Genomic DNA, 12,341 nt, shown 5'->3' on the forward strand with positions numbered 1-12,341 from the left:
CTGATGGAAGAATGCCTGTAGGCTCTTCCATGATTGAATGAAGGATAGTCATAAGGTACTAGAAGCTCTTGACTCCCAGACAAACTTTCTAAGCTATGGAGCAGTGTGCAGTAAACAGTTCATTGCCACTCAGGCCATTTCCATTCTTTTTTGCTGAATATATTTCCTGTGTTTATACATATGGGTGTGTATACATAAACATATATGCATATTTAAAATAAAAAGACACTAAAATCTGAAGTAATTAATTGTTGTGGGCTGTTGGTTGTCTCCCTAAGTCATCTTATCTTATTCCTACGACATGGCTGCTGTGGTACTTAATAGGGTTGAATTCAATAGGGTTGAATTCACTCTGTAGAATATATAAATGTTGGCCAAGGTATGCAAGCATAGTGACCCTGCCTAGGCACCTGTCTCCCTAACTAGATTCTAAATGTGTAAGTATATTAGTTACCTTAGGGTGCCATAACAAAAGACCACAGACTAGGTGACTTAAATAAACTTTTTTCCCCCCTCATATCTCTAGAGGCTGGAAGTTCAAGATTAAGGTCTGGCTGATTCAATTCCTGGTGAGGGAACTCTTCCTGGCTAACAGATGGTTACAATCTCACCATTTCCTCACATGAGTTGCTTGCAGAAAGCAAGCAAGCTCTCTGGTGTATCTTTATATAAGAGCACTAATCTCATGGGATCAGGGCCTCATCCTTAACACCTTATCTAACTCTAATTATGATGCTTAAGACTATAATTTATTTCAAAATATGATTTAATATTTTTACAGCTTAATAACAATATAAATATTATAAAACAAAAAATACAGGAGATAGAGAAGTAGATAGCAACACTTTAGTAGAGGAAGACTTCAATTTCCTCAATGATAAAGTAAAAAATTAAAGATAAAGTAAGGATACAAAGAGACTAAGTCACAAAATAATTATGTAGACATCAAGAACATATACAAAAAGGACGATAAAACTTTTCAGAAGTAAGGAAACATTCATAAAAATTGATCATAATTAGGCTACAAGGTAAATTAAAATGAATACAGGAAGTTGTGTCAATGGTACTACCTTAAAACAATGTAAGAAAAAATTAAGAAAATTTAAAATGAAATTAATAAAAATTAGAAATCAGAAAAGGCTCTCTTTCATGGAATTTACACTAAACAGACTAAATTCCCTCCTAAACACATTTTGGGTCAAATTTAAAATATAGAGGTGCACAGGTTGCTTTGTCAGTTGAGCATCCTACTCTTTGTTTCACCTCAGGTCATGATCTCAGGGTCATGAGATCAATGCCCAAGTGGGGCTCCTTGCTCAGCACAGAGTCCATTTGCTTTCCCCCTCCATTTCCCTCCCCCTGTGCTTCTCCCCATCTGCTCCTTCCTCTCACTTGCACTCATTCTCTCTCTAATATAAATACATAAATAAACAAACAAATATTTTTAAATGTAAAATATAAACAAGCAAATAAATAAAAAATAACCCTAGAATAATATGAAAGCCTAAATATCAGGATCTTGATATAGTTAAATTAGTTTCAGGGGACAATTTAAAGCCTTGTCTATTGCTGTAGGCATATCGCCAAGATATTGCAGATTCCATTGCAGACCACTGCAATAAAGCAAGTCAAATAAGTTTTCTGGTTTCCCAGGGCATATAAAAGTTATGTTTACACTATATTGCAGTCTATTAAGTGTGCAATAGCATTATGCCTGAAAAAACAATGTGCATACCTTAATTTAAAAAATACTTCATTGCTGTGGCACCTGAGTGGCTCAGTTGGTTAAGCATCTGACTCTTGATTTTGGCTCAGGTCATGATCTCAAGGGTTGTGAGACTAAGCCCCAAGTACAGCCTCTGAGAGATTCTCTCTATCCCTCCAACTGAACCGTTCCACCTCACTCACGAGCACTCTCCCTCTCTCTCAAAACCAAAACCAAAACCAAAACAAAACAAAAAAACAAACAACAGCAACAACAACCCAACAAAACTCAAAACACAATAATAACAAAAAAAACTTCATTAGTAAAAAAATGCTAACCATCATCTGAGCTTTCACTGAATCATAGTCTTTTTGCTGGTAGAGAGTCTTGCCTCGGTGTTGATGGCTGCTGACTGATCAGGGTTGTGGTTGCTGAAGTTTAGTGTGGCTGTGGCAATTTATTAAAATAATACAACAATAAAGTTTGCACATGGATTGACTCTCCCTTTCATGGACAATTTCTCTGTAGCATGTGGTGCTGTCTGATAGCATTTTAGCCACCTCAGAACTTCTTTCAAAATTGTAGTCAACCTCTCAAACCTTGCTGTTGCTTTATCAACTATGTTTATGTCATAATCTAAATCCTTTGTTGTCATTTCAGCAATTTTTACAGAGTCTTTACCAGGAGTAGATTCTATCTCAAGAAATCACTTTTGTTGCTCATCTCTAAGAAGCAACTCCTCATCCATTAAGATTTCTTCAAGAGATTGATCAATTAAATTACCTCTTCAGGTACCACTTCTAATTCTAGTTCTCTTGCTATTTCTACCAATACTTCCACCCTTAAGTATTGAACCCCTCAAATTCATCCACTAGGGTTAGAATTTCAACCTCTTCCCATAAATTTCAAATGTTATTAATGGCATCTAAAATGGATAATCCTTCCCAGAAGGTTTTCAATTTACTTGTCCAAAACATCAGAAGAATCATTATCCATAGCAGCTACAGCCTTACAAAATGGATTTTTGAAATAGTAAGATTTGAAAGTCTAAATGATTCCTTGATCCATGGACTACAGAATGAATGTTGTGTTAGCAGTCATGAAAACAACATTCATCTCCTTGTGTATCTTTATCAGAGCTCTTTGGTGACCAGGTGCATTGTCACCTTTGACACCTTTTGAAAAAGATTCCTTTTTTTCTGAGCAGCAGGTCTCAACAGTTGGCTTAAAATAGTCAGTAAACCATGTTGTAAACAGATGTACTGTCATCTAGGCTTTGTTGTTCCATTTATGGAATACAGATGGAATAGATTTGGCATAATTTTGAAGGGCCCTAGAATGTTCAGAATAGTAAATAAGCATTGGCTTCAGCTTAAAATCACCAGCCCCTAACAAGGATGTTAGCCTATCTTTTGAAGCTTTGAAATGAAGCATTAGCTTCTCTCTAATTATAAAATTCCTACAAAGCAATAGACTTCCTCACACAGGGTTGCCATAAAACATGAGTTTTTAAAAAACACAGGATCTGTGAAGTACATAAAATGCAGGGCATTAAAACAAGGTATGCCTACAATGAAATTATATCCTATATTAAAAATATTAGAGGGGCGCCTGGGTGGCTCAGTGGGTTAAAGCCTCTGCCTTCGGCTCAGGTCATGATCTCAGGGTCCTGGGATCGAGCACCGCATCAGGATCTCCACTTGGCGGGGAACCTACTTGCCCCGCCCCCCCCCGCCACCTGCTTCTCTGCCTACTTGTGATCTCTCTCTCTCTCTTTCTCTCTCTCTGTAAAAAAAAAAAAAAAAATAAGAAAAGCACAACAGAATAAGTATAAAGGCAATAAAAGAAAAATATTTATTAAAATAATAATAGTTATCTTAGTGGGTTATATAATACATAGTTTATAATTGGTAACTTAAGTAATATCATCACCATGTGACCCATGACACCTAATTCAAGAGAAAACACTGATATTTTTCAAAATAAGGAAAAATAATTATGAAAGAAGGTGTTGCTCCAATACTCTAGAGGTCTCCTCTGTAATTCTCTGATTAGAATGTGGCACATTCTCATTAGGCATCTCAGGTCTTCTATGTACTTACCAACATTTGATCAGCCGGTACAAAAGGACCAAGTGGCAGGTTATAGACTCACTGCAATTTCTACCCAGTAGAGAGCCTTCTGTCCTCTGAGTCATATTCAAACCTGGCAGACTTCCAGGTTGTTTAATAAATTGTTCTGAATAATATGCTCAGAGGTGATATATGTTGCCCTCTAATTCCTGAAATGTCAACGGCAACAACCAGTCTTGACAATTTTAGGTTCAACTGAATATTTCAAACTCAAAAATTGAAATAGGCCAAATCTAGCACAGTTTTCTCAGGTTTATGGAATGATACAAAACAGGAAACCCAGTTTGCCAGCATCAAGAACAACACTTCTATGGGAATCCTTGCAGATGCCCAGGAGCTAGTTATTAGCCCCAACAACATTAACTTAACATTAGGAAATGAGACCATGGAGCAGCGAGGGGAGTCACATTGACTAAGGAATCACAAGCTTCGTACAGGAATTAATATCTCTTCTCATAGTTTCAAGGGCTTTGTTTCCAATTTACTAAAAGAGGAACATACGCATTTAGAAAAATCACCAAGCTCAGGAAAACCCAAAGCTATGGCTTTATCCAGGTTTTTAATGTTGGTATAATAGTCCCCTAGTCCAGATTCACTCTTTTTATTTTTTTGTTTGTTTGATTATAAAGATTTTTATTTATTCATTCGACAGAGAGAGAGCATGAACGGGGGCAGTGGCAGGCAGAGGGAGAGGAAGAAGGAGGCTTCCTGCTGAACAGAGAGCTAGACCTGGTGTTCATCCCAGCACCCTGGGATCATGACCTGAACTGAAGGCAGCCACTTAACTGACTGAGCCACCCAGGAGCCCCCAGACTCAAGTTAGTAATCAGTTTTTCCTCTTTCCTCCTTTCTTCTTCTTCTTTTTTTTTTTTTTTTTAAAGATTTTATTTACTTGACAGACAGAGATCACAAGTAGTCAGAGAGGTAGGCAGAGAGAGAGGAGGAAGCAGGCTCTCCACGGAGCAGAGAGCCCGATGCGGGGCTCAATCCCAGGACCCTGGGATCTTGACCTGAGCTGAGGGCAGAGGCTTTAACCCACTGAGCCACCCAGGCGCCCCTCCTCCCTTCTTCTTTCCCCTCATACCTCTCTCCCTCCCTCCCTACCTCTGTGTGTCTGTCTCTCTCTTTCTCTCTTTTTTTTTCTTTCTTTTTCCTTCCCTCCTTCCTCCCTTCCTTTCTTTTCTTTTCTTTCCCCATAAACAATGCTGCCTGGTAATACAGCTGAAATTCCACCTTCATCAATAAGGTTTCTAGTAACTAGAAGAAGGCAAATTCAAGGCACATTTGCATTGAGAGAGAATAGGAGAAAGGTTTGTTGTTATCTTCACCCACGCAGACCCTGCATAAATGATTCTGTAACTATCTTGCAAATACACTTTAGTGGAGTTATCTATATGTTTTAGGCCACAGAATTCTGTAACTTGATTGAGATGATAAACTCAAACAGAGTTATTTTCTTGGGAATTACCTTCCACCCTATAGCACACATGTCTCTCAACAAAACATCAACTCAATTTCCCCTAGTATCTATTACCACAATGTCTTCAGATCATCATTTACTGGACCACCCCCTCTAGACTAAACTGTGTAAGAGCAGAGTTCATGGAGTCCTAAAGCAAAAGAGTGATGATGTAATCAGAGGCAGACTTCTAATGAAGTTAACAAAGTTAAAATTTCAGATCCCCTAATTTGTACATCTCCTTATGTAGCTCTCAGAAATATTTTATGAACTTTATATTAATATTTGAAATTTTTTCTAAGAAAAGTGTTCCCTTATTTATAGATGCTTTATGTCCTAAAATATAAGTCCTTCAATGGTATTTTAATTTATTTTAGAAGAAAAAACCAAGGCAACTTCCTGAGCAATAAATAACATTGGCTATATTAAGTTACTGCAATAGAGACACATCCAGAAAAGAAGCTTCAACTTGCATCACCGTGACTTGACTAAATGTTTTATAATCCAAAGTAATTTCCCAAGCCCTATCCATATTCTGTACAGTACAAAAGAAAACTAAATGGGGATCCTCTAGGGGTGCCTGAGTGGCTCAGTCAGTTACCTGTCTGACTCTTGATTTCAGCTCAGGTGGTGATCTCAGGGTTGTGAGCCCTTGTCGGGCTCTGCCTTAGGTGTGGAGCTTGCTTAAGATTATCTCGCTCCCTCTGCCCTCCACCCCATTTAGCACATGCATGCATGCGTCCTCTCTTGCTCTCTTAAAAAAAAAAAAAATATGAACCAAAGGGGGATCTTCCTAGGGCCCAATTAACCTATATGGCATATACTCCTTTCTAGCACAATAGACCTTGCTCCATAAATCAGTAAGTAATTTGGACAATATGCCAATTGCCTAGTGAATCTAGCAAAATTCTATGTTCAGCCATCGGAAAGGTAATCAAAGAATCGGTTTGAGGCCCTAGAGACAAGCTATGCAGCAATCATGAGTAAAAACTCTATCACTAGGCCACGTTAGCCCTCTACATGAAATACAATGCTGTTCTGGGTCCCAAAGAATCTGTATTCACTTAAACCTAATAATCCCTGAAATCCCTAACAATTACCATAGTGCACACTTGACAGGTCTCTTTGGGAAAAGTAAAAATAGAGATTTATATAGTATATACTTAGTTATCATAGGATTTCACTTTGTTACCTGGATTAAACCTCATTAAAGGGATTCTAGGATTGTGAACAGACCCATTTCTGAGAATTTTGTAAGCTATTCTAAGTTTCTACTATTTCATATTTCATTTTATTTAAATTTAGTTAACATAGAGTGTATCATTAGTTTCAGACGTCGAGTACAGTTATTCATCAGTTGCATATAACACCTAGTGCTCCTTACATCACGTGCCCTTCTTCATGACCATCATCCAGTTACCCCACCCCCACCTACCTCCCCTAGAGCAACCCTCATTTTGTTTCCTCTAGTTAAGAATTTCTTATGGTTTGTCTCCCTCTCTGATTTTGTCTTATTTCATTTTTCCTGCCCTCTATGGTCTTCTGTTTTGTTTCTTAAATTCCACATGAGTGAAACCTTATGATAGTTGTCTTTCTCTGATTAACTTATTTCACTTAGCATAATACCCTCCAGTTCCATCCACATCATTGTAAATGGTAAGATTTCATCCTTTTTGATGGCTGAGGAATATTCCATCGTGTGTGTGTGTTTCGTGTGTGTATGTGTGTGTGTGTGTGTGTGTGTGTGTACCACAGCTTTATCCATTCATCTGTCAATCGGACAGCTGGGCGTTTTCCATAGTTCAGCAATTGCAGACATTGCTGCAATAAACACTGGATGGAGGTGCCCCTTCATATTACAATGTTTGCATCCTTTGGGTAAATACCTAGTGGGGCAATGGCTAGGTTGTAGGGTAGCTCTATTTTCAACTTTTTGACAAAACTCCATACTGTTTTCCAGAGTGGCTGCACCAGCTTGCATGCCCACCAACAGTGTAGGAGGGTTCTCCTTTCTCCATATCCTTGCTAACATTTGTTGTTAGCAAATGACTTGTTAATTTTAGCCATTCTGACTGGCATGGGGTGGTATCTCATTGCAATTTTGACTTGTTATTTCCCTGATGCTGAGTGATGTTGAGCATCTTTTTTTCATGTGCCTGTTGGTCATTTATATATCTTCTTTGGGGAAATGTCTGTTCATGTCTTCTGCCCATTTCCTGACTGTATTTGGGGGGTGGGGGGGCTGTTGAGTTTGATAAGTTCTTCATAGAGTTTGGATACTAGCCCTTTATCTGGTAAGACATTTGCAAATCTCTTCTCCCATTCTGTAGGTTGTCTTCTGGTTTTGTTGAGTGTTTCCTTTGCTGCACAAAAGATTTTATTTATTTATTTGACAGAGAGAGAGAGATCACAAATAGGCAGAGTAGCAGGCAGAGGGAGGGAGAGAAGAAGTCTTCCCACTGAGCAGAGAGCCTGATGCGGGGCTAGATCCCAGGACTGTGGGATCCTGACCTGAGCCAGAGGCAGACATTTAACTGGCTAAGCCACACAAACATCCCTAGATTTTTATTTTGATGAAGTCCCAATAGTTCATTTTTGCTTTGTTTCCCTTGGAAGATTTTATTTATTCATTTGAAAGAGAGAGGGAATAAGATCGAATGGGTACAGACAGAGAGAGAGGGAAAGGGAGAACCAGACTTCCTGCTGAGCAGGGAGCCCAGGCAGGGCTTGGTCCCAGGATCCTGATATCGTGATCAGAGCCAAAGGCAGATGCTTAACCAACTAAACCACCCTGGTGCCCCTTTAAGTTCCTATTATAAGGATTCAAGATAGACCTCTACTTCCCTTATCTAGATTTTTTGTTTTGTTTTGTTAGTTTTCTGTAACCCTTTACTTTTTTATAATCCAATCGGACTTTGATGATTTGCCTACCTCTTTCTTAGTCCCAAGAACTCCATAATCTGATAATAGTTTTTTGCATTTAAATGAAATTCTTTGCCTCTATTACCCTATGGTTATATCATCCCAAATAAGCTCAGGGAATCCACTTACAAAGTAGAATCCACCAGCAACACCTCTGATTAAAAAATAAATGCCACCGTAATACACTTTGATAATATTATCAATGTCATAAAAATACAATTCTTAGTGCTTTGATGAAATCAATACCTCGTAAGCCATCTCTGGGTACATTAGATAGGAACCAGGTAGGAGTAGATTGCATGTCTTAAATCTATTTTGACAGTCATAATTAGCCATTTTCCTATTTCTTCCACTATCTTAGGCCAAGGAATTTCTGGCATCTCATCCTTACTTAGTAAGGAGATAACTTTGAATACAGAGCTCAGTCAACCAACAACTAGAACCATTTATTTATTTATTTATTTATTTATTTATTTATTTATTACTAGTTGGAATATGAAATCTTCAATGTACTCTTTAAAAAACAGCTTTACTAGACTAAAACTCTCTTTTTCTTTGGTCAAATGCTTTCAGAATCCATACTTAAAAACAGTATTCATAGATTTTTTTCCAATATAAATTAAAAAGCTTTGCAATGCTTTTACTTTCCAAGGTTAACTTTATAATTGGCCCCCTGGGGAATGGTAGGTTCTCAGACTCATTATAGATCTGTATAAAATGGTAAAATTAGAGTTAGTAGAGATGTGCAGAGAAGATCTGACTGCTCCAGGGATTCTTATAAAGTCTTCAAGTCAAGCAAAAACAGACTCATGAGACCCTGGGGAAAAAAGGTTGTTTCTATTGACAAGAAAGGTGTGGTTAGTGGGGTTTTGGAGTATTCCAACAATCTAACTACCCATCCCCCAAGCAGATATCTCTGTTTTTATGTTCATACTCTTTTATACACTTCATTAATTATCTAAATTTAATATGAGATAACAAGTTCTATAATTAATAATGGCTAAACCTCATAGAGTAAGTCCTATTTCAGATGCCATTTTGAGCATGTCACATGTATTAGTTCACTTACCCTTCATAACATTTTATAAAGAAGCATTATTATTCAAATAAGAAATCTGAAGCACAAGGTGTTAAGTGACCTAAAATTACAAAGTTAGAAAATAGCAGAACCAGAGCTTACATCAAATTAGTATAGCCCTTATACTTAACTACAATAGACAGGCTCAGAGTTCAGCAGGCACTGTAATTCATAAACTCACAGGATCAAATTTTAATTTAAACTTTCAGGTTCATCACCCAAGAAGATGTAATTGATAAGAAATTCCTTAAATGTAGTCACAGAAATGCTATGATCAGAGAAACTGGGGGCTTGTGCTTTCCATTCTCTTTCTTCAAGATGTTCAGTGTGGAATTTAAGAAACAAAACAAATGACAATTAAAAAAAAAGAAAGAAAAAAAAAGAGAAACACACACACACACACACACACACACACACACACACACACCAAAAAACAGACTCCTAACTATAGAGAACAAACAGATGGTTACCAGAGGGGAGGTAGGTGGGAAGATGGGTGAAATAGTGAAAGGGAATAAGAGTACACTTATCTTGATGAACATTGAGAAATATATATGGCATTGCTGATTCACTATATTGTATAACTGAAAGTAATAAAACTTTATGTTAACTACACTGGAATTAAAATAAAATATAGGATGAAAAATAAAAACAGATGTCCAGTATAGATGGAAGAAAGCAGCTCATCACATATACTTCTTGGATTCCTCATGTATATATATATATGTGTATATATATATATATATATATATATACACACACATATATATGTATATGTATAATATGTATACATATGTATAATATGTATATATGTATATAAATTCCTCATTTATATATATATAAATGGTTTCCTTTAGACTTCTAGAGGTAGGTAATAATCTAGCTGCTTTGCCAATGCATGCCATAGACTGCCATGAATCACATAGTTTAATTTAGCTTTTAAGTGACAGAATTCCAAGTAAGGTCAAATGACCAACTTCAGATTCCCAAATGTACCTTGAAAGTGAATTGTTTCTATTCATATCTGCCACCAAATTATGTAGATTCAGGATAATTAATTTAATAGACATATATTGTTTGTGGTCAATTAAATAGAAAGTCCACTATGTTGCTTGTTAAATCACTGGAAAGTTGAAGAAGTCTTAAAGTTAAGATACCAGGTGTGATACCCGAAACATCCTAGGTACTTTTGATGGCAAAATGAATTCTACAAAATTCTGAATACTCAAGTAACTGACTTCTGAAAAGTTTCTGGGAGTAGGTGTATTGATGGGAGTATTGGTCCTAGACCTAAACCTTGACCTTTAATGGGTCCTCACTCAATAATTAACTCTTCTAGATACTAATATGGTGGGATGACTATCATAAGGCTGGGAATTCCCCCCAAAAAGGACACAGAGAGTTAATGAGCTGCCAGAAAATGGGACAAGGCAAACATTCTAAGAAGAAGAAAAGAATCGTATGCTATTCTATTTCTAATCATTCTAAAAATACATTTTGTAATAATGATCATTAGGTAATGGGTACAAAAGAAAAACCTAAACAAAATAAAAACATGAAGATATATTTTTTAATGAAAAGCATATATAATGTGACAAACAAAAAGCTAGCACATGTGAAATAAGAAATACTAGAAGCAATGCCATTGAATTCAGATCTAGATGGTTTTCAGCCATCGTTATTATTATTCAGCCCTTGGAAGTCCCAGCCAATATCATCCGGCAAGATGATACATTCATAGATATAAAAATAGAAAAGGAAGAGTTTTAATGATTATTACTTGCCAACAATTTTCTTTTGATAATTGGAAAATCCAAGAAGATTCAAACAATACAAAAATAAACAAATACATAGATAAATAGAAAGACTCCAAAATAATGTTTAAAAATATCTCAGGTTTATGGGTAGGAAGATTCAAAAGAACAAAATGTCAGTTCACCCTATGTTAATCAATACACCCAGTGTACTCTCAGTAAAAGTGACAGAGGAGGTTTTTTTCTTTTATTTTGATTTTTTTTTACATTTTATTTTATTTATTTTCAGTGTTCCAGTGGTGTTTTTGCACCACAGCCAGTGCTGCATGCATACGTGCCCTCCATAATACCCACCACCAGGCTCACCCAACCCAACACCCTACCCTCCAAAACCATCAGTTTGTTTCTCAGAGTCCACAGTCTTTCATGATTTGTCTCCCCCTCTAATTTCCCCCACTTACTTCTCTCCATCTTCCAATGTCCTCTGAGTTATTCCTTATGCTCCACAAGTAAGTGAAACCATATGATACTAGACTCTGTTCGACTTATTTCACTCAGCATAATCACTTCCAGTCCCATCCATGTTGATACAAAAGTTGGATATTCATCCTTTCTGATGGAGGCATAATATTCCTTTGTGTATATGGACCATATTTTCTTTATCCATTCATCCATTAAAGGGCATCTTGGTTCTTTCCACAGTTTGGCAACTGTGACCATTGCTGCTATGAACATTGGGATAAAATGGCCCTTCTTTTCACAACATCAGTCTCTTAGAGGGAAATACCTACTAGTGCAATTGCAGGGTCATAGGAAAGCTGGGTTTTGTTTTGTTTTGTTTTTTAATTTTTATTTATTTATTTTTTCAGCATAACAGTATTTATTGTTTTTGCAAAACACCCAATGCTCCATGCAATATGTGCCCTCCCTATTACCCACCACCTGGTTCCCCCAACCTCCCAACCCCCGCCCCTTCAAAACCCTCAGGTTTTTTTTCAGAGTCCATAGTCTCTCATGGTTCACTTCCCCTTCCAATTTCCCTCAACTTCCTTCTCCTGTCCATCTCCCAATGTCTTCCATGTCATATGTTATGCAAGGAAAGCTGTTTTTAATTTCTTCAGGAATCTCCACACTGCATTCCAAAGTGGCTGCACCAACTTGCATCCCCACCAACAGTGTAAGAGGGTTCCCCTTCTTCCACATCCTCTCCAACACACGTTGTTTCCTGTCTTGCTAATTTTGGCCATTCTAACTGGTGTAAGGTAGTATCTCAATGTGTTTTTTTTTTTTT

This window comes from Meles meles, chromosome 6 (assembly GCF_922984935.1).
Source record: "Meles meles chromosome 6, mMelMel3.1 paternal haplotype, whole genome shotgun sequence".
Classification (NCBI taxonomy): Eukaryota; Metazoa; Chordata; class Mammalia; order Carnivora; family Mustelidae; genus Meles; species Meles meles.